The following is a 19,947-nucleotide window of genomic DNA, read 5'->3' as shown; positions in this document are numbered from 1 at the left end:
TGATTATACTTGAAAATTCCCCTGACTTTTGTGTGTTAAATAAATAACATAAATTAGAATGCCAGGCAAATCTACTGCTTATTACCCTTTGAATAGATCTCTTTAGTCCAATTAACATTTTTTTTTTTTGGCTTTTTATAAAGCATCATTAAGTGCTTTTAAGGACAAAAGAAGCAAATATTTTCATGTGGCCTTATGTAATGATGTGCAATTTAGACCTAATCCCTTTAGCCCAGAAATGGAAGACTGACACTCTAAACAAAGCTCATTGTGTTCTTTTGTGCTGCCATAACAAGGTATTTAAAGGATGAAATTCTGGCTGGCAGATGGACTTCCTGGCATAACTATACATGCATCACAGAAATTGTTTTGTTTCAAAAGATTCAAACAAGATGCCTGACATTTCTCAGAAGACATTTCCATTTATAAACATGGCAACTTGTTAGGTGGGGATGTTAAGGGACAACAACAAAGGTTTTTAAGGCTTTTGTCCTGTTTATAACTTTGTATGATGGGCAGAAAGTGCATTTACTGAAACTCATCCTAGCTCAGTGAACATGCACACGTAAGGACCTGAGTTGCTATGTTAGAATCTCAGCTACCCAAAGCTGCCAAGATGTGAGGAAGCTAAGCCAGAAGTAGGGGCCACCTGTATGTGCTTTCACTGAGAGCTGAGCTGAGCTCCCAGTTGACAGCTAGTGTCCACTGTCAGCCATGGGAGTGAGCCTCCTTGAACATCCAGCCCAGTCGAGCCTTCAGATGACTGTAGCCCTGGCTGACATTTGACAACAACTGCATGAGAGACTCTAGGCAGGATCTGCCCAGCTGAACTCTTCCCGAAATTCCCATCAGACAAAATCATGAGTAAAATAAAATGAATGTTGTTTTATACAAGTAAGTTTTGATTGGACTTGCTGTGTAACAAAAGTAGCAAATTTTGCTACCAGGAAGTAGAGTATTACCAGGACCAGTGAGTATCAAAGTGGCTGTCAGTGAAGGCTTGAAGGAGAATGAATGAAATGTGATTAGGGGGTAGAAACCTTGGATATGTAATGGTGCGACGTTTATGCAAACTGTCACTGTAGAAAATGGAAAGGCACCTAGTGAACTAATAGATCTGGGTAAGCGTATTTCTAGGCTAAGTGCTGAAAATGACAACTGATGTCTTCTAGCTGCACATCATAAGATGAAGGTAAAGAGATATGAGTTAAAGTAGATATTATTCCATTTTCAAGCAGAATGTAAAACAAACAGAAATGGCTCTTGGTTTGCTAGTTTTAAAAATAAAACAAATTATCATCTCTAATCCCCCCAGAAGAAGACTCTTAAAAGGAAAAAAGAGCTTCAGGGCAAAGATCAAATCCAGGGTGCTGTCAGGAAACATGCTCTTAGGGTAAATATGGCAAAATGTGTAACTGTAAAGCCCTTAAGACAGAGATAGATTTAAGGGAGTTTCTCAGAGACCCTTGCAAAAAGCCATCTATGGATTTTTTTGGATGTGTCTCACAGAACCTCTATTTTCAATTAAACAGTAAACCTTCTAAGAATCTTAAAGGAATAGATCCATAGCAGCCTCATAGGGAACCCAAGCTAGAGATCTACTCTGAGATCAATGCTTCAGGTTTTCTATAGGGACACAGTGTTCAAGATTGAATATTTTAAGCAAAAAGCAAGGTTTCTTTTTATTATGTAAGTCAAACCAACTCAAGTTTCAAATGAGGATTTTTTTTTTAGAAGTTAACTCAATAGACTCTAAAATATAGTGTTCTCTTTGAAAGGGGAAGTGTGTACATGGCCACTGTGATTTTGCCTGACCAGAGGTCCCTACTAGACTCCATTTGTTGCGACAGATTCCCTCAGACACAGGACATCTACTGTTGAATCAGTTATCAGGCAAGCATTGAAACCCCTTGCAGAGGCTGCTAACCTTTAACTGTTCACTAGCTTACATTCTCAGGCAATCCAACTTTCGGGAACAGACAGAGGGATTGTGAGTTTGAAGAGAGCGTGTTGTGTTGCAGTAATGGCAAGTTTCAGAGGCAGAGATGTGAAGGAGATTAGAAAAAAATTTACAGGCTTGGCATTAGGAGGTACACATGATCTCAGTTCTGCCAGAGCTTCACCTCTGTGACGAAAGACTTGACAGCCTCTAAAACTGTACTTGGTAATGTTGAAAGTTGCTGAGACTCGTACATCTATTCCCCTACCATGCACCAATAGGAAGGAGAAGAGTTCTCTGGAAATGTGTTAGTACTGGAGAGTATTTTGCAATGAGCCATATGACAAGGTGCTATTGAACACTTTGGAAAATCGGATTCAGTCGAAGCATGTTATTACAAGAGCAACATACAGTAAGGCATTATTGGAGAAGTTTTAGAATGGGAGGTCTAAATTCTCCTTGTTAGCAAAGCTGTATTCAAGCAGAGAAGAGAGAAAGGTGACAGATGTCCTTCTGGAACCCAACGAAATGGCAGAGTTGAACTGGAGGCCTTAGCTGGACTTGGGGAGTTGCAGTTGATAATGCTAGTTTAACACCCTTAGTAAAATCAGCTTCCCTGCAAGTAAGGTCCTGGGGAGTGGTCTCCACCCTCCAGCTCTGATCTGAAATCCAGAAAATCTCGTGAGAGACTGTGTCCATTATCTTATGAAGTCTAATCTTAGAACAGCCGGGCCATGAAAGGACAAACCACCTTTAACCTAGGAGGTATTCATTTATATGGTGCATATTCGATGCATAGGGTTGCCAAGTGAGCAAGAAAAGTATATCCATCCTCCCCCACTGTTAAAAATTTTGGTTATAGAGAAGATGGATATTTTCAAGCAAACAACACTTGCTATGGGAGACTTTCCATTAGCCATCCAGAAATTAGGAGCACAAAACAAAGAGGAACCAAGGAGACGTAATCCCTGCAAGCAAAATTGCCTAAGAGATATGCTGGCTCCTTCTTCTGGTAGAAGGCAGAGATTCTACAAGTAAGGGCTGAAAAGAGCGGAGATTGATGCTCCTTTCTTGTATGCAGGAGTCGTTAACCCAGGAGTAAGCCTTGATTCTGAGAGTGGGAAAGATGAAAGAGTTTGGTGAGAATTTGTTTTTCAGACCCGTATCCTCTAATTCTGGAATCTTCAAGCTAGGGACAGCTGTATAGCGTCCAGAAAACCACATGCCACAGAGATGTCTGCTTATGCAGGGAGACCCTGCCTGATTAGGCCGGGGCCGCAGCGGTATTGGCGTGGGTGACTTGTACTGTGTAGGTGAAACCCCTTCCCAGGTTTCAGGTGACAGGGTAGTCCTAGAAATAAATAGCTCGGGTGCCAATTCAGATCCTCAAAGAGAAAAAAGTTGTTGCTTGAGACTCGGGTGCTAAAAGTAAATTCAGTCTTGTCTTTTCACTCATACCTCGGGAAGAAGATTCGTACAGAAGGTCAGCAGGAGACTGCATTTTCCTTCTCAGGAGGCTGTACCTGATGCTGTTGTGCACCACCCAGATCCCCTTCCAGAACTAAGGGCGTCACTCTCCTAGTTGACTTGAATTTTGGATGCTGATGGTTCACAGCTGCATCCTTCAAGAATTGTCCTTGGCCCAAGGAATCCTCCCCACCCAAAGTTATGCCCTCTTCCTGGGACGGGGCATACATTCAGTGCCTGGATGGTGCAGGATGCAAAGATATGTCCCCCTTGCCTTGGTTTGAGATGTCTCTAAAGGGTCATTCCCCCTTCAAAGGGCCTCATGGAATTCACTGCAGCTGTTCTTGTAATTATATCACCAATCATCACCCCTTCTCACATGTCCTTGATTAGCAGTGATTTCCTTAAGAAATTAACTTAAATATTTTAATGCTAACTTGGTTTCAACACACTGCTAGATGCTAGGAAAAAATCAAAATTATGACCTGATCTGATCTCCAACTTTGAGGAGATTTTAACTTACAGAAATGACAGATGACTTCAAAATAGCATACAAGGCCCTGAGGCCTAAGTATAAGGTGCTCAGTCGTTCATTTATCAGACCTCAAACACCTGTACGTGCTTCGTGCAGCACGTTGTAAAGATCAGTGTCTCCTGGGCCTTGCTTTTAAGGATTTCACTGGGTTCAGAGGAGGGAAGATCTCTTCTTGACAAGAGTTTCTGCATAGAGGCTCAATTTGTTTGTTTATGGACATCCTCACTTGGGAAAAAGAACTTGAGTTGGATTATTAAAAGTAACTAAGTATTTCACACAGGATTAGAGCGTGATGGGGTGGAAGGGGAACTCCAGGTTGAAGTACTAACATGCAGCGAGCGGAAGACCATTTTCTCATGACAGTTCCTGATAAGGTCTTCTGAGGTTGTCGCCAGAGGAGAATATTTAACAGGAAAACAGAGTCTACAGTGGGAAGAGGCTTGAAGACAAAGATAAGGAATTCTGGTGTGTTTAGCAGAAAGCATAAAGATTGTTTCTAGTTTATCCTCTATATTTATTTAAAACTTTATGGTCGAGCTCAGTCTATCTCACGTCCTGCCTTTGCTTGTTGATGGTGATATCACAATCACTGCTCTTGACAGCCTCTTTTTATGACTCTCACTTTAGTTCTGCTTCATTTGTCTCCATCCTTGGCCACATTGGTCGTCTCACTTTGAGAAATAATAAACTGTGGTTTTAAATCACTTGGTTTTGGGGTGGTGGTTTGTTACACAACAGTAGACAACTGATTTATAATTTGTTCTGTCGCACAAAAGCCTCACTTGGGTGACCTCGAGAGGGGCAGTCCCAAATTGGCAGAGGTTTGGGTAGTGTGCGTGATCATCTATTTTGTGTCAAACGACAGGTAGGTTGAGATAAAATTATATATGAACTCGTTAGCAGTGACAGATAGTTTAGCTAGCTGTTCAGGGGCTTGGAAGGAGAAAAGATAGAAGAATGAGAGAAAGAGGTCTGGAGAAGAGGCATGTGAATTGTCATATAAACATGAGCATGAAATGTGAAATATCTTTGATTCACATTGTAATGCCCAGCATTGGAATCCATCAACAGGGCACTAAATAACCATATAGAATAACTTAGCCAGTCTTTGTTGAAAGTCACCCCAATGCTGCACAAAGGGTTTATATGGGAGAAGCTATGGAGGCAGGGACAGAGGCTGTGCCTGAGCCGAGCAACGTGGACTGCCACTCACCAAGGCAGACCTAGTACAGCTGCCGCCAGTCATCTAACCTACCAGCAGCAAGACTAATGCTGTCCTCTAATATGGCACTGTTCCTTGAGGGGTCCAACTAGACAAAGTTGATCACACTATGTCTGTGAAATCTCAGGAGCCAGAAATTTTGAGTGGTGTTCTCTATGTGATTGCCTTTCCTGTCTGTTAGGCTTATAGGCTGCACCATCATCCAAGAGCAAACAAAATGTTTAATCTACCAATATGTGATTCTACATAAATTGCATTGGACCAAGCAGTGCACTTTGTAGCAAATGAGGTGTGACAGTAGGCACCTGACCATGAGATTCACTGGTCTTGTCACATTTCACCACTCCAATTCTGCCAGCCTCATAGAATGATGGAATGACTTTTTGAAGGTATGTGTCTAAGGTGGCAAGTTGGAATTACACTCTGCAAGAATGTGGTACACACCTTCATCCTCCAGAATGAAGAGCATACCCTAAACCATGAATCATATGATGCTGTGTTTCCCAAGGGAAAAATACATGGATCTGGGAACAAAGGGTTGCAAAGAGAAGGGACCAGGCTTATTATCACTACCAGTGACCCACTTAAGAAACTTGTTCTTCCCATCCCCACAATTCTAGGTCCTGTAGGTTTTTAATGGGTGTAATTCCTAAAGGGAGGATGATGACTCTACAGGAGCCCCATTAAACATTAGTCGTGACTGCCACATGGTTACTTTCAGTTCTGTGTGCCAGGGATCTAGTAGGTCAAAAAAGGACCCACAATCCTGCAGGGTTAATTGACTGTGATCATCAGAAGGTAGGGCTGCTATTACATATTGTGTAATAGGATCAGGAAAAATACATTTGGCACCTAAGTGAGCTGCTGGGGAAGGGGACTCTTGGTATTCCTCTAACCAATTTTAATGGCAAATGGACATGTACAGAAACCACATCCCGAGAAGGGCACAGCAACTATGTGCCCAGGCCTCTTCAAGGATAGGGGTCTGAGTCATCCCACCAGATAAGTGATGGAAACCAGCTGACTTCCCAGTGGTAGTCAAAGGCGAGAGGAATCTAGTAGATGGGGTTAATCGTTGAGGGAGACTATAAATATCAGATGCGGACTAGATAGTATTTGTAGGGGGGAGGGTAGAAGGAGCCGGGCAGAGAAAGAGGTTGACACTGTAGCTTTTCCCACTAAACTTTGTCTAAAAGCTTTCCCAGGAACAGAAGCCAGTTATAATCCTGAAAAAGTTGTTCCCTTGTGAAGAGAACATACTGCATGAAGCTAGTGGAACTACATGGCATGGGGTGGATTTTAATTGATGCATTTGGACACGTCCTAGATTCCCCTTCATGGTCAAGGCTTTATGGTCCTAGATATTGGGAGTACTGATTGCAGTTGACTTACAGTTACATCCAACTCTGGGAATTGCCCTCAGCTGAGGGAAACTGCTTTGCTCAAGTCTCTGCTCCAGTTCCTGGGAGGGGCAGCCATATCCGATGACTAATTGTTGTGGGGTACATTCCTTAATGTGAGCTATCTTTAGTAGGATCACCCCAGTCTTGAGGGATCTCTGTGGCATTGGCTGAGGCTACTGTTTCAACGTATCTCATTTCAAATTCTACCTCTGCTCAACTTGCTTCCTTTGCTCCTTCAAAGATACTGCTTTCAACAGCACTTCTGATAAACCTCTTGCATGCAAATCCTGGGGGAACTTTACCTGTAACAATGGGGTATATTTATAAACTTAAATTTCTGAGAAAGGTGGATCCTGAAGCCTCCTTTACTCTGAAAACCTCTTTAAGGGGTTTTGTATATATAATGCTGAGTGTAGGAGATCCTTATATTCTATACAAAATAGGGAGAAGAATTCAAAACTCACAGGAGTCAATTTTATAAAGAGGGAAAAAGATGAGGAAACCTGGTATACGTGGGAGGAATAGATTTCTTGTTGAAACTGGTGAAGGGATTGAGTTTTGCATTCAGGTTGACGAGAGAAGAAAGTAGGCATATACATATATAGAAGTCACATACGTAGTGTCTGTGATCCCTTCTTGGGACTTCCAAGGGTCTTTGAAACTGGAACTTAGAGGGGCAGAAAAATCCATGGCAGATATCAGATTACAAAATACATTAGGTGTATCAAGTTGTATTCTTTTAGTTGAATTTATTTTCACATTAATGTCTCTTCCTAAATCCATTTTTTAAAAAATTACTTACTGCTGTTATTGTGAGTTATCAGCATTGAGGTCATCTTTGCTTTCTCTCAAAGGCTACACCCAATACATCTGGAAACCTCATTGGGTCTACGTTCAAAATATATTCAGAATTCAGGAAGTTTTTAGGCAGAAAGGAATATGAGACCAACCACAAACATGGATCTATATCAAGAAATGAAGAATACTGGAAATGGAATAAAGGAAGGTAATATAAAATTAATTTTTCTTACTTTAATTTATTTAAAAGATAACCATCTAAAGCAAAAATAATAGTAATGTATTATATATTTGTCACAAAATGAACATACAATGTATGACAACAACAGCAGATGGGAGAGAGCAACTGGGCATATACTATTGTAAAGTCCTTATGGTACATTTGAAGTGACACAATATTGTTTCAAAGTAGATCTTGATTAATTAAACATATATACTTTAAAACCAATGGCAACCACAAAAAATTTTATGGAAAGGTAAAAGCCCATAGTAGAAATAAACTAGAATAAAAAATTACTAGTGAATTCAAAAGAAGGCAAAAAAAAAAGAGGGGTGGGGAAGAAACAAAGAACATATAGAATGCTAGAAAACAGGTAGCAAGTTGATAGAGTTTGATCTAACCATAGAATAATTACATTAAGTTTAAGTAGAATAAACACCAGTTAAAAGACACCGATTACCAGATTGGATAAGATAGCAAGATATGCTGTCTCCAAGAAACCCGTTTTAAATATAGGACATAGATAAGGTAAAAGTAAAGAGTTGGAAAAAGATACACTATGAAAATACTAATCAAAAGAAAGCTGAGTTGGTATATTTATAAATGACAAAGTAGACTTTAGAATAATAATAATAATAAATATTACTAGAGATAAAAAGAGAGGCATTACATAATGCTAAAGGGGTCAATTCTCTAAGAAAACAACCCAACTTGTGTACGCATCTTAACAACAGAGCTCCAAAATATGTAAAATAAAAATTGATAGAAAATAAAAGACAAATTCACAATATGGTTGGAAACTTCAACACTCCTCTCAGCAATTGATAGGACAAATAGAAAGGATGTTCAGGATATAAAAGACCTGACATCATTGACAACTTTACCTAATTAATAATTGTAGGACACTCCATGCAACAACAGTAGGATACACATCATTTTCAAGTTCAAAAGGATTCTTCACTAAGATAGACCATCTTCTGGGTCATACAATCTTAGTATGTTAATACATTTAAATGGATTGAAATTATATAAAATATGTTTCAGACTTTAACAGAATTAAATTAGAAATCATGAACAGAAAGATATCTAGAGAGTTCCCAAATATTAGAAAATAAAACTAATTATTTCTAAATAGTCCATGGGTCAAAAGAGGAAATCACAAGGGAAATTAGAAAATATTTTGAATTAAATGAAAATAAAACACAACACATCAATTTATGGGATATAGCTAAACCAGTGCTTAGAGGGAAATATATAGAATTAAATGCTTATATTACATAATACTATCAGAATTTAACTTTTTCTCAGTTCTACTTATGATCCATTACTCTTTCTCACCTGGATTATTGCAAAGCCTCCTAACTTTTGTCCTTGCTTCTACCCTTGTCCACTACAGAGCAGCCAGAGTAATTCATTTAAATCCTGTTGGGGGGAGGGTATAGCTCAGTGGAAGAGTACGTGCTTAGCATGCACAAGATCCTGTGTTCAATCCCCAGTACCTCTATTAAATAAACAAACAAACAAACCTAATTTTCTTTCACCACCAAAAAAACAAAAACAAAAACACAAACACCCCCCAAAAGTAATGATAAAAAAATTAAAAATTGAATGTTTAAAATCAATCAATCAATCAATCAATCAATCAATCAATCCTATCAGATCACGTCGCTCTCAATCCTACATTGGCTATCCATTTTTCTAGTATAAACACCAGACCCCTTAAGAGGCCACCTTGACCCTGTATGTCTCCTTGCTTGCTTGCTTCAAGCACATCAGACACACTCCTGTCTTGGGCTATTCCCTGGCTGGCCCTTTGTCTAGAACAGTCTTTCCCCTAAAAGCCACTTGGTTAACTCTCTTACTTCCTTTAAATCTCTGCTTAAACATGCCTTCCTCAGTGAGACCTATCCTGACCATTCCATTTAAAATGACAGCATGCCTCTGTTATTCCCACAGTCCCAAACTTGCCCTGGTTTTTTTTCATAGCATTTTATCACTTATCACCTAAGTCCTCCCACTAGAATGTAGGCTCCTTGAGGACAGTGATTTTCGTTTTGTCCTGGTGATTTTGTTGTTATTGTTTTTCCTGGCATATCACAAAAATCAGTGCCTGGCATATAGTATGCACTAAATTAGTATTTCAGACAAAGAAGGAGATAAGGGAAGAGGTCAATAAGGTGAGGTAGGAAGGGGAGACAGTCAAGGGGAGGCAAAATCTTTTGCAGTATAACTTTGCTGGTGTCTAATGCTAGATATTGTACTTGAAGTTTTGTTCTAGTGAACTCAGTACTTCTTGTTGCAGAATATATGATTGCTTTCAAAAATCCAGTGCCTCACCTTTTTTCCCTTAATTTTTATTTCTGTAGTAAGCCCTTTGGAAGTCCTTTTATTGCCATTTTCATATTTCTTCCTAATTCTCTACAGTATTTTGTAAATTTTCTGGCTTCTTAAGTCTATATTTATATGAGTAAACTCGAGAGTCATAATAGGGATGGGGATGGCAGCATGTATGTCTCCATGGCTTGGAAATTTATTTGTCAGTGTACTTGTGCATCTTTAGTCTCAGGAGGGGATCTATATTCTGAGAGATGCTTGCATCTTGAAAAAGCATAAAATGTTCATTGACATAAAAGCATAAAGTGCTCATAAGACAATTTAGAGGTTAAGAAGGTGTGCCTTAAAATCATATTCTCCTGAGTGTGACTCCTAGTTCTGCCTTTTACTAGCTGTACAGTTTTGAGCATGTGATTGCATATCCTGAGCATCTGTTTCCCATATAAAATGGGCATGCTAATACTGACCTTGTTGGTTCTTTGTAAGCACAAAAGAGAAGATACATGTCCCAGGCCTGGCAGAGTGTATGAGACTTAGATTTCAAATGAGTTATTATAACTACTAATATTTATAAAATCCCATTTTAAACCAGTTATTTAAAACTCAAAAATGGTTTCCTTTTGCATTTATCCATACTGGATGAATTTCCAGGCCATATTAGAGAACATGTAGGAAGTTAATAAGTATAAATTACATTCTACACCTGGATTGACTTTATAGAATTGCCTTCATAAAAGAGAACACTCACGGTGGGAGGGAAATATCTCTATTCATTCATTTACTCATTCACTGAACTTGTAACTTTGATCATTTTCTTTTTGCCAGGTGCTAGGTGTATATCAGTCATAATTCCCTTCAGGGAAATATACTCAGATTTATGACATCTTCTCACACGGAAGCTCTAAGAGTGAGACCAAGACACTCCCACCGCCCCGGGGCCCACCCCCTAACCTGTCACCTCCTGACGCTGGCAATGAATAGTTCCATGGCTTTAGACCACTCAGTGGTCTTTCTCAGATTCAGGCTGGTTTCCTGAGTTGTTTTCTACTGACAGTGTTTTTACTACTACTAACTTTCTCCCTACCTCCATCTTGATCCACATAAGATCACTCAGCTTCAGCTTCTGTCCCAAGTTAAACTTCTCCAAGGAAAGTACTACAGCTTTTTTCACTGGCATCACCAGGGTGAGAAGCAAGGGCCAATAATAGCAAGAGAAGAGTGGCATCCCAAATAGTCCCTCCCTGCAAAAAGCCCTCACAAAAAATTATCCTGCTAATGTTATGGAAGCTAGGTTCTGAAGTTCATGGTTCTTCCTTGATTTTAATTGCAGATGCATTTTTGTTCTTGAAACTCCTCCATGGTGTCAGTGACAGATTCCATTTCTTAAGGTTTGCCCACAAATTGGTTTAGTTTTTAAAGCTACCAGAACTGATTGACTTTGAGGCAAGAGTAGGTTTTTGTTTCTTTAAAAGGGCCAAGTGGGCAGTTTTTCATTGGCTTCACTTACCAGACAATAATAAACTAGCATACTATATAAGTCTGCCTCAGAAATGGAAAGCCATGTTCAAGTATGTATTTATCAGTGTGGGAAGGGATCTGGCTTATTCTGACAGTCTAGAACCAGTCGAAGCTACCAGAGTCCTGTTAGGATGCCCATCAGCATTTCATAATCTCTCAATCACCATGTGTTTTTCTGTCTAAAGCATAGCACACTTTCTTCCTTCAGATTTTGAAAATTTAATTCAGAATCACTCCACTGGCTCTGTGAGGAAGTTAAACAAAACTGTATTCAGCTTTCCATTTGCTTTCAATTAACTATGATCCTCAGAACACTTTAGGCACGAGAACTTAAACTGTCAAATTTGCCTTCTGGGATGCTTTTCTTTCACAAATTAGTGTTTCTCAGAAGCATCTCATAAAAATAATGATGCTGACATTCTAGGCAAACAAAGCAGCTGCTTTTCTTTCAACAGTTCTCTTTAAGCTAGGAGATATAATTTTACATCTATAATTACATCGCAGGCTGTATTTCAAAAACATTTTTAAAACCTGGCGTTCTGTGTCCTGCAGAGGCTGAAACCTAGGCTCCATTGTTGAAGAGTATGTACTTTGTGAATGATTTATTTTTTTTAATTCACAGAAACTTGGTTGATACCAGATATAAATGATGAAATTTTAGGCAGTTATTAATTTTTTTTTTTTTGCCTTTCAAAGCACTTCTTTGGAAATGGAAGCCATGTCCCTCTGAACCACTTATGCAGTCTCTTTTATTATCTGCTGCCACAGCTGATAATAAAATGACATGTGAACAGAGCTTCATCTCCATATAATAGCGGGAAAATCAACAGATAATATCTACTCACTGGATGTTTTTTGATGGGTATGTGCAAAGCTCTATGCTGTGTGTTAATACACGTAAAAGATATGAGACACTGCTTTTATCCTCAACTAGTTAGTAAGTAAATAAGGGAGGAAAAAAACACTGACAGAAATATCTATCATAAGGAAGAAAGGTCTCCTTAAAGATTCACTTTATTTTAACGTAGAAATCAGAAGTACAATTCGAGGTGATGTTTAATAGACTCGCATGTGAAGAATCCTTGGTCTTCTTCACTGTCAGTCCCAATCCCATTTCCTGCATTCCTCCTCCCTCCCCTGCACCGCCCACTAATAAACAGAGGCACCAAGCCTTAAGATTTACTTTTCTCACGAGATATGCTTTAGAGTTTACACATAGGTGCTTGGCTGAGGCTCTTTCCATGCTTAGCGTAAAATAAATTGTACAGTTCAGAAATAGATTGCATCCCTTATTCCTCTCAAAGTGTTGCATATATATGGTCTCATTTAATGTTAACATCAGAATATCAATAGAGATGGATTTATTTACTAAAAGAGGCAGTTGAGACTCACATAGACTGTTACACAACATTTCACATAGCCCATTAATTATGAGGCTGATGTTAGAATCTGGTTTTCCAAGAGCTCTGCCCAAAGGAATTCTTTATTAGGTTTTAATGATAGTTGATAACAATAATTAGCCATTTGTAGAAATCCTAGAACAGCTAACCTTACCACAGAAATGGCCCCTTCACCCTACCAGAGACCAAAAAAAAAAGGAAGCAAACAGTTTAGGGATATATAGTATCAGGAGACAGTCGCTGCTTTACATCCTCAGAGATCCAGCTTCCAAGGTGAGTAAGTAACGATCGGATACCCTCAGGACTCTTTCCTGGCCATGAGCTGGGAACACAGAGCTGAAATTGGAGAAGTCAATGGTATATACAATTTGGATCCACATCTCTAGACTCCAGTTCTACTTTATTTATTTTTGTTTGTTTGTTTGTTTAGTCCCACAGATTATACCACTTTCCCAAGTAGTTAACTGACAAAGTACACTTTAGCTTCCAACTCTGAGCCTCACTCCCACTTCAGACCTCATCTTTCTTTTCTCTTTTCCCACCCTCGGACGCTCCATAGTCCCTCTTTCTGACACTTCATCATACTGTAGGCCTTAAAACAAGCTGGATCAGTGCCGACAGAGAAAGAATGTTAAATGCTACAGCACAAGCCGCTCTTTCAGACTTTATTTACTTTTCACATCCAGTGTTCACTTCTGACTGTTTTGGGCAACCATGTCATCAATTGAAAACAATATATCAAAGCTGTAGCCATGTTCCAGGAACTGTCTGGCGCATCACCTCTTTAATGTCCAGAGAAACTGAATCATTGGAACATCCTTCTTCCTTGATATGTTTCTCTAATCTTTGTAGTCTTACACTTTTCAATACGGAAATCTCTACTTCACAAAATAAAATGGAAAAAATAAATCAGACAGCCTTGTACATTCATAAAATGTAAGTATTCATAAAACATAAGTATTCATAAAGAAGCCAAGGTATTAGCTATGTTAATACCTTTCATGGATTCATACAATGATATTTTCTTCAAAGTACGCTAAAGAACAATAGTCCTAAATTCCCAAGTAGGCATTAAATTAATACACATATTCAAAACAAGAACAGGTGAAAGTGTATTTGTTGTCATAAAATTCCAAGACCCAGTCAGTTAGATTAATAATACCAAAGCTTTCATAATAAAGACATTCTTATTCACCATCAGTTTTCTCTAACAAAAAACCCAGATAACAAATAGAACAAGCAATAACATCATACCTCATTTACCTCCAAAGTTAAAATTGTAGATGACTCTCTGTAAGTTATTTCCAAGTCAAGTCTGTTCTTGCTGTAGATTTCACTACACCAGATGGTTCTTCATTGCACTGAATCCAGAGGTTATCCAAAATTCTACATTAACAAGTCAAAAGTGAGAGGAGCTGGCTCTGGTTCTTATAATTTTTCAGTTCATGATATGAGGCAAAATTTTGTTTTGTTTTGTTTTTGATTAAGAGTAGATTCCTCTGTATCACAATGTGGGCAGTGACTTCTCCGAGAGAGAAAAAGATCAAAATTCCCTGAATCCTTTAGTTTTTATTTGTTTGAAATACTCCTTCTAACCAATTGAGTTATTTAGTTCTGTTGTAACATAAATGCCATTGGCAGTTATCTGTGAAATGTTTCCAAGAATAGAGTTGGCCTTTCCTCCTTAAAGCAGTATCTCATCAGAATTCCAAGAAGCCAAACTCAAGATTTCCCACATCCCTAAATGCAACTCTTTTTACCACCTCTTAGATAGAGTTTGCTAATTTTTTTGCCAAGATCCACTCAGGAAGTTTGAGGAGAGATTAAAACTTTGAGAAGGGTGAAAAATAAAGAAAAAGTCACTGAAAACACAAGTATTTCAGTACAAGCCACTCCTTTTAGTTATCTTACAAAGAATGTGCCAATGACATTCACATTATCACTGTTTCCTTAGGTTACAATATTACATTGTAATGGTCTACTGGGCAAGAACAGCATTTATGAGTTTCTTTTAATGCCAGGCTAAATTGGCACTTAATATATACTTCTAGATTATACTTTTAGAGAATACCTGCTATAGTCCTGGATTTCTGGGGGGAGGGAGGTCATTAGGACCTCGTGCATGCTAAGGACATGCTCTACCACTGAGCTGTACTCATTCCCCTAATACCTGCTATAATCAAGTATAGTCAAACACACCATGAATTAGAAGGGTAACAAGCAAATTCCATTGAATTTGTTTTTACAAATATAGACATTGAATTACAGAGTTCATATAAGTCTTGGCCACTATGGACTCCAGGTCTCCCTTCTAAGATGTCCCCAGCTCAAAGCCACATTGTGCTGAAAAATATTTTTGCCCAATCTTTTAGGAATGGCTTCCATGCAACCCCTCTGCCAGTGGAGTGTGCTGTCCATGCATTGCTATTTCCTTCCTTGACCACTTCTGACTCTACATGCTTCCTCTCCTCTTTAGTTCTTCAGTGTCATCTCTAGAGAATGCTGTTAGTAATCCTGAAGTGTTTAATGTATCCCTTCTTTGAACTCTTTATAGTCTTGTCTATACAACATAATAATTATACACAGTGTGCTACCTAGGTTTTGTGGAATTAATACTCCCTTTAGATGGGAAGCTTTTTAAAGGCAGAGTCTACATCTTATTTTATCATCCCCGCAGTGCTTGCCCCAATGATGAACACATAGGGAGACAAATACACCTTTCAAGCTCCCATCCCCTGAAGAGTTCTAGACCTTTTGAGCATAATGTTCTCCTGTGTTTGGCTACGTTAGAGATTTCACCTCTAATATGCTCTTTCCTTACTCTGTTCCCATGCTACATAGTAGAATACTCTGTCCTCAGAGCCCAAGTTGATAAATAGTTCTTCCAGCAACAGTCATCCGTGATTATGGGGTTTCACCAATGGCTAACTAAAGACAAGACCCTGCCTCTCCAAACTGACAGTGAACAAGGTTCATGGCAAGTCAGTGTTCAGAAGATTGGGAGACATGTAGAGGTTTTGAAATTCCTAACATTACATAAAAATTAGCTAAAATTACATGTAGTAGGTGGCCAAGTACTCCAGCTGGCCATCAGGCTAGATTTAGTCCCCCAGTCCAGATCATGTTGTCTATACTAGTTACTTCCTTTTGCTTCAGAGGAAGCTGGTACAGCAAGTGCTGATCAGAATGAAGAAGGTTGCGCAGATTTTCAAATGTATAAAGTGCACTGTACAAAAGATAAAGAACAGGTGAAATATTACTTTTTAAAAATGGAGCTGCTGTTTTTGACAGACTTAAGGATAGAAAACAGAATTCCGAAAATAACATAGAAGACACGTAGGGAAAAAAAGACCCTAGTGTTTTTAAAGAGCTGATGAACTAAGTGAATCAGAAAGAGAAGTAACTGAAAATGAATTGACAATGCTGGGGGAAACTTTGAACTTTTTGGAAACATCGTAATTCAAATGTTAGTTGCATTACACACTGATGTTACCCTTCTCACGTTGAAAACGATGTTCAAGTGTATGAATAGTGAAGCAGAAAGAGCTGGAGGGAAATAGAGAAATTTGTAAAAGCTAATTATCCTCATGTAATATTTGTATTTACAGTAAGGATCAAGGATCTCTGGGAGAAGACTGGATAATTTATAAAACTGTATTTCTTTTAATATTGAATTAGGTAATTATATTTAGAATCAGAAACTTCACATTGCATCCAAGAGCATACAATTAGAACCAGGCTGTCCATGAACAGCTTATTAAAGGAGTAGGACTGATACGTGATTTGCTATTATTGGTCTGTAATGAACACTATTGAATTGTTTTATTGTTCAGTGAAAAGTCAAGTTTCTTTATTTTAGTGTTTCATCTTACAGTATTCATAGGCTCAGTAAATCCAACCAAAGTTTTATGGCAGTATAACTAAGACTTAATGAAGCACGGTCACTAGTCATCATACTTGAGTTCATTTTGTTCTGTTAGATCTTACTAGCTATGTAAACTTAAAGAAGCTACTTAACTTCTCTATGCATCATTTTCTCATCAGTAAACTAAGTTACAAATAATTTCTACCACATTGAATTGTTGTAAGGATTCAATGAAAGAAAACACACAAAATAGTATGGGTCAGCTACAAAGCAAATATTTATTTAATATTAGTTGCTTTTATTTTTGTCGTAATACAGGAACCAAATCCTTAAACCATGACTTGTAGAAAATGTCTTAGGAAAATATTTCAAAATCCAACAATTAGTACTAGGGAGCCATTGTTTTCAGAAATTTTCCCTGGGATATATACATTTTAGAAATGTTACTTTGAGCCTTTAACAAAAAGCAGTAGTGGGTTTTCAGGGATGAAAGTAGACACACTAAAATGTTATTGTCATTGGGGAATTTTCAAACTTTGTAACGTTTAGCTCACAATGTATTTCTGAACAAATTTATTTTTTTCTATGTATTAGAGCTTACCACGATTTTGGCCACTCTTCTAAAATAATACTTTAATGCTTTATATATGGGTCTGGGACCACCAGATTTATTGCCTCTCTCATAATAATTTTAACATGCTCACCAAATAAGTTGGTATAAAATTCTTAATTATTCCTATTAAATTACATTATTTCTAACATTATTTGTAAGTTAAATATGCAGAAAATATAATGTTGGTAGAAGAGAGAGGTGAAGAGAATATTAAACTGAGTTTTTGCAGATCTGGATTCTAATGCTGGTTTTGCCACAAATAAACCATATGCATTTGGCAAGTATAACATATTATATAATAACATTAACCACCAACATTTACTCAGTTTTTAGTCTTTATATGCCAGACACTCTTTTAGGCTCTTTATGTCTACTTGCTCTAATCATTTCTTACAGAAATCTCTTGTTAAGAACTATGAAGGGTCTGAGATTTTACCCTGTTGGAGGCTAATATATTAGCCTGCCACAATAGCGTGGATGTTTGCAGAAGATATGAGACTCCTGAGTCAGAAACAAAGGTCTGTATTACTCACATCAATATTAACAGTCAGGGTATCAGCATTCATAGTTCTCTGAGAGCCAAGTGATGCCTACACATGTCGTGGGTTGTGTTACAGAGGAGGAATCCAGAGGTTAAGGAACCCAAATCTTTTATACTGGACAGTGCTAACTGGACAGTACCTCACCATTGCTCAATATGACATTATTTGTTTTTAACATTTTTTATTGATTTATAATCATTTTACAATGTTGTGTCAAATTCCAGTGTAGAGCACAATTTTTCAGTTATACATGAACATATATATATTCATTGTCACATTTTTTTCTCGTGAGCAACCATAAGATTTTGTGTATATTTCCCTGTGCTGTACAGTATAATCTTGTTTATCTGTTCTACAATTTTGAAATCCCGTTTATCCCTTCCCACCCTCTGCCCCCTTGGCAACCACAAGTTTGTATTCTATGTCTATGAGTCTGTTTCTGTTTTGTATTTATGCTTCGTTTGTTTTTGTTTGTTTGTTTGTTTTCAGAGTCCACATATGAGCGGTCTCATATGGTATTTTTCTTTCTCTTTCTGGCTTACTTCACTTAGAATGACATTCTCCAGGAGCATCCATGTTGCTGCAAATGGCGTCGGTTTTTATGGCTGAGTAGTATTCCATTGTGTAAATATACCACATCTGCTTTATCCAGTCATCCGTTGATGGACATTTAGGCTGTTTGCATGTCTTGGCTATTGTAAATAGTGCTGCTATGAACATCGGGGTGCAGGTGTCATCCTGAAGTAGGGTTCCTTCTGGATATATGCCCAGGAGCAGGATTCCTGGGTCATATGGTAAATCTATTCCTAGTCTTTTGAGGAATCTCCATACTGTTTTCCACAGTGGCTGCACCAAACTGCATTCCCACCAGTAGTGTAGGAGGGTTCCTCTTTCTCCATAGCCTCTCCAGCATTTGTCATTTGTGGACTTTTGAATGATGGCCCTTCTGGCTGGTGTGGGGTGATACCTCACTGTAGTTTTGATTTGCATTTCTCTGATAATTAGTGCTGTTGAGCATTTTTTCATGTGCCTCTTGATCATTTGTATGTCTTCCTTGGAGAATTGCTTGTTTAGGTCTTCTGCCCATTTTTGGATTGGGTTGTTTGGTTGCTTCTTATTGAGTCATATGAGCTGCTTATATTTTCTGGAGATCAAGCCTTTGTCGGTTTCATTTGCAAAAATTTTCTCCCATTCCGTAGGTTGTCTTTTTGTTTTACTTATGGTTTCCTTTGCTGTGTAGAAGCTTGTAAGTTTCATTAGGTCCCATTTATTTTTTCTTGCTTTTATTTCTATTGCTTGAGTAGACTGTTCTAGGAGAACATTTTTGAGATATGTGTCAGATAATGTTTTGGCTATATTTTCTTCAAGGAGGTTTATTGTATCTTGTCTTATGTTTAAGTCTTTGATCCATTTTGAGTTTATTTTTGTGTATGGTGTAAGGGAGTGTTCTAGCTTCACTGATTTACATTCGGCTGTCCAGTTTTCCCAACACCATTTGCTGAAGAGACTGTCTTTATTCCATTGCCTCCTTTGTCGAAGATTAGTTGACCAAAAGTTTGTGGGTTCACTTCTGGGCTCTCTATTCTGTTCCATTGGTCTATATGTCTGTTTTTGTACCAATACCATGCTGTCTTGATTACTGTAGCTCTGTAGTATTGTCTGAAGTCTGGGAGAGTTATTCCTCCAGCCTCTTTCTTTCTCTTCAGTAATGCTTTGGCAATTCTAGGTCTTTCATGGTTCCATATAAATTTTATTATGATTTGTTCTAGTTCTGTGAAATATGTCCTGGGTAATTTGACAGGGATTGCATTAAATCTGTAGATTGCTTTGGGCAGTGTGACCATTTTAACAATATTGATTCTTCCAATCCAAGAGCATGGGATATCTTTCCATTTTTTAAAGTCTTCTTTAATTTCCTTCATCAATGGTTTGTAGTTTTCTGTGTATAATTCTTTCACCTCCTTGGTTAGATTTATTCCTAGGTATTTTATTACTTTGGGTGCTATTTTAAAGGGGATTTTTCTTTACTTTCTTTTTCTGTTGATTCATCGTTAGTGTAAAGAAATACAACTGATTTTTGAACGTTAATCT

At 38.1% G+C, this 19,947-nt stretch overlaps 1 protein-coding gene across 8 annotated transcripts in view; it reads left to right on the top strand.

Moving 5' to 3' along the window:
• NEUROD1 (neuronal differentiation 1) overlaps window positions 1-19,947 on the top strand; it is a 174,455-nt gene that overhangs the window by 48,249 nt on the left and 106,259 nt on the right. For 6 of the 8 annotated variants that reach the window (XM_032479867.1, XM_032479864.1, XM_032479868.1 and 3 more), the window contains exon 6: window positions 7,421-7,572. The exons of the other annotated variants lie outside the window; for them this stretch is intronic. The gene's annotated coding sequence lies outside the window, so the exon portion shown is untranslated. The remainder of the gene's footprint in view (window positions 1-7,420; window positions 7,573-19,947) is intronic. 8 annotated transcript variants of the gene reach the window in all.

Source organism: Camelus ferus, chromosome 5 (genome assembly GCF_009834535.1).
Source record: "Camelus ferus isolate YT-003-E chromosome 5, BCGSAC_Cfer_1.0, whole genome shotgun sequence".
NCBI lineage: Eukaryota > Metazoa > Chordata > Mammalia > Artiodactyla > Camelidae > Camelus > Camelus ferus.
Note: the sequence above shows the minus strand (reverse complement) of the source record. Positions and strands in the feature narration are given on the sequence as shown.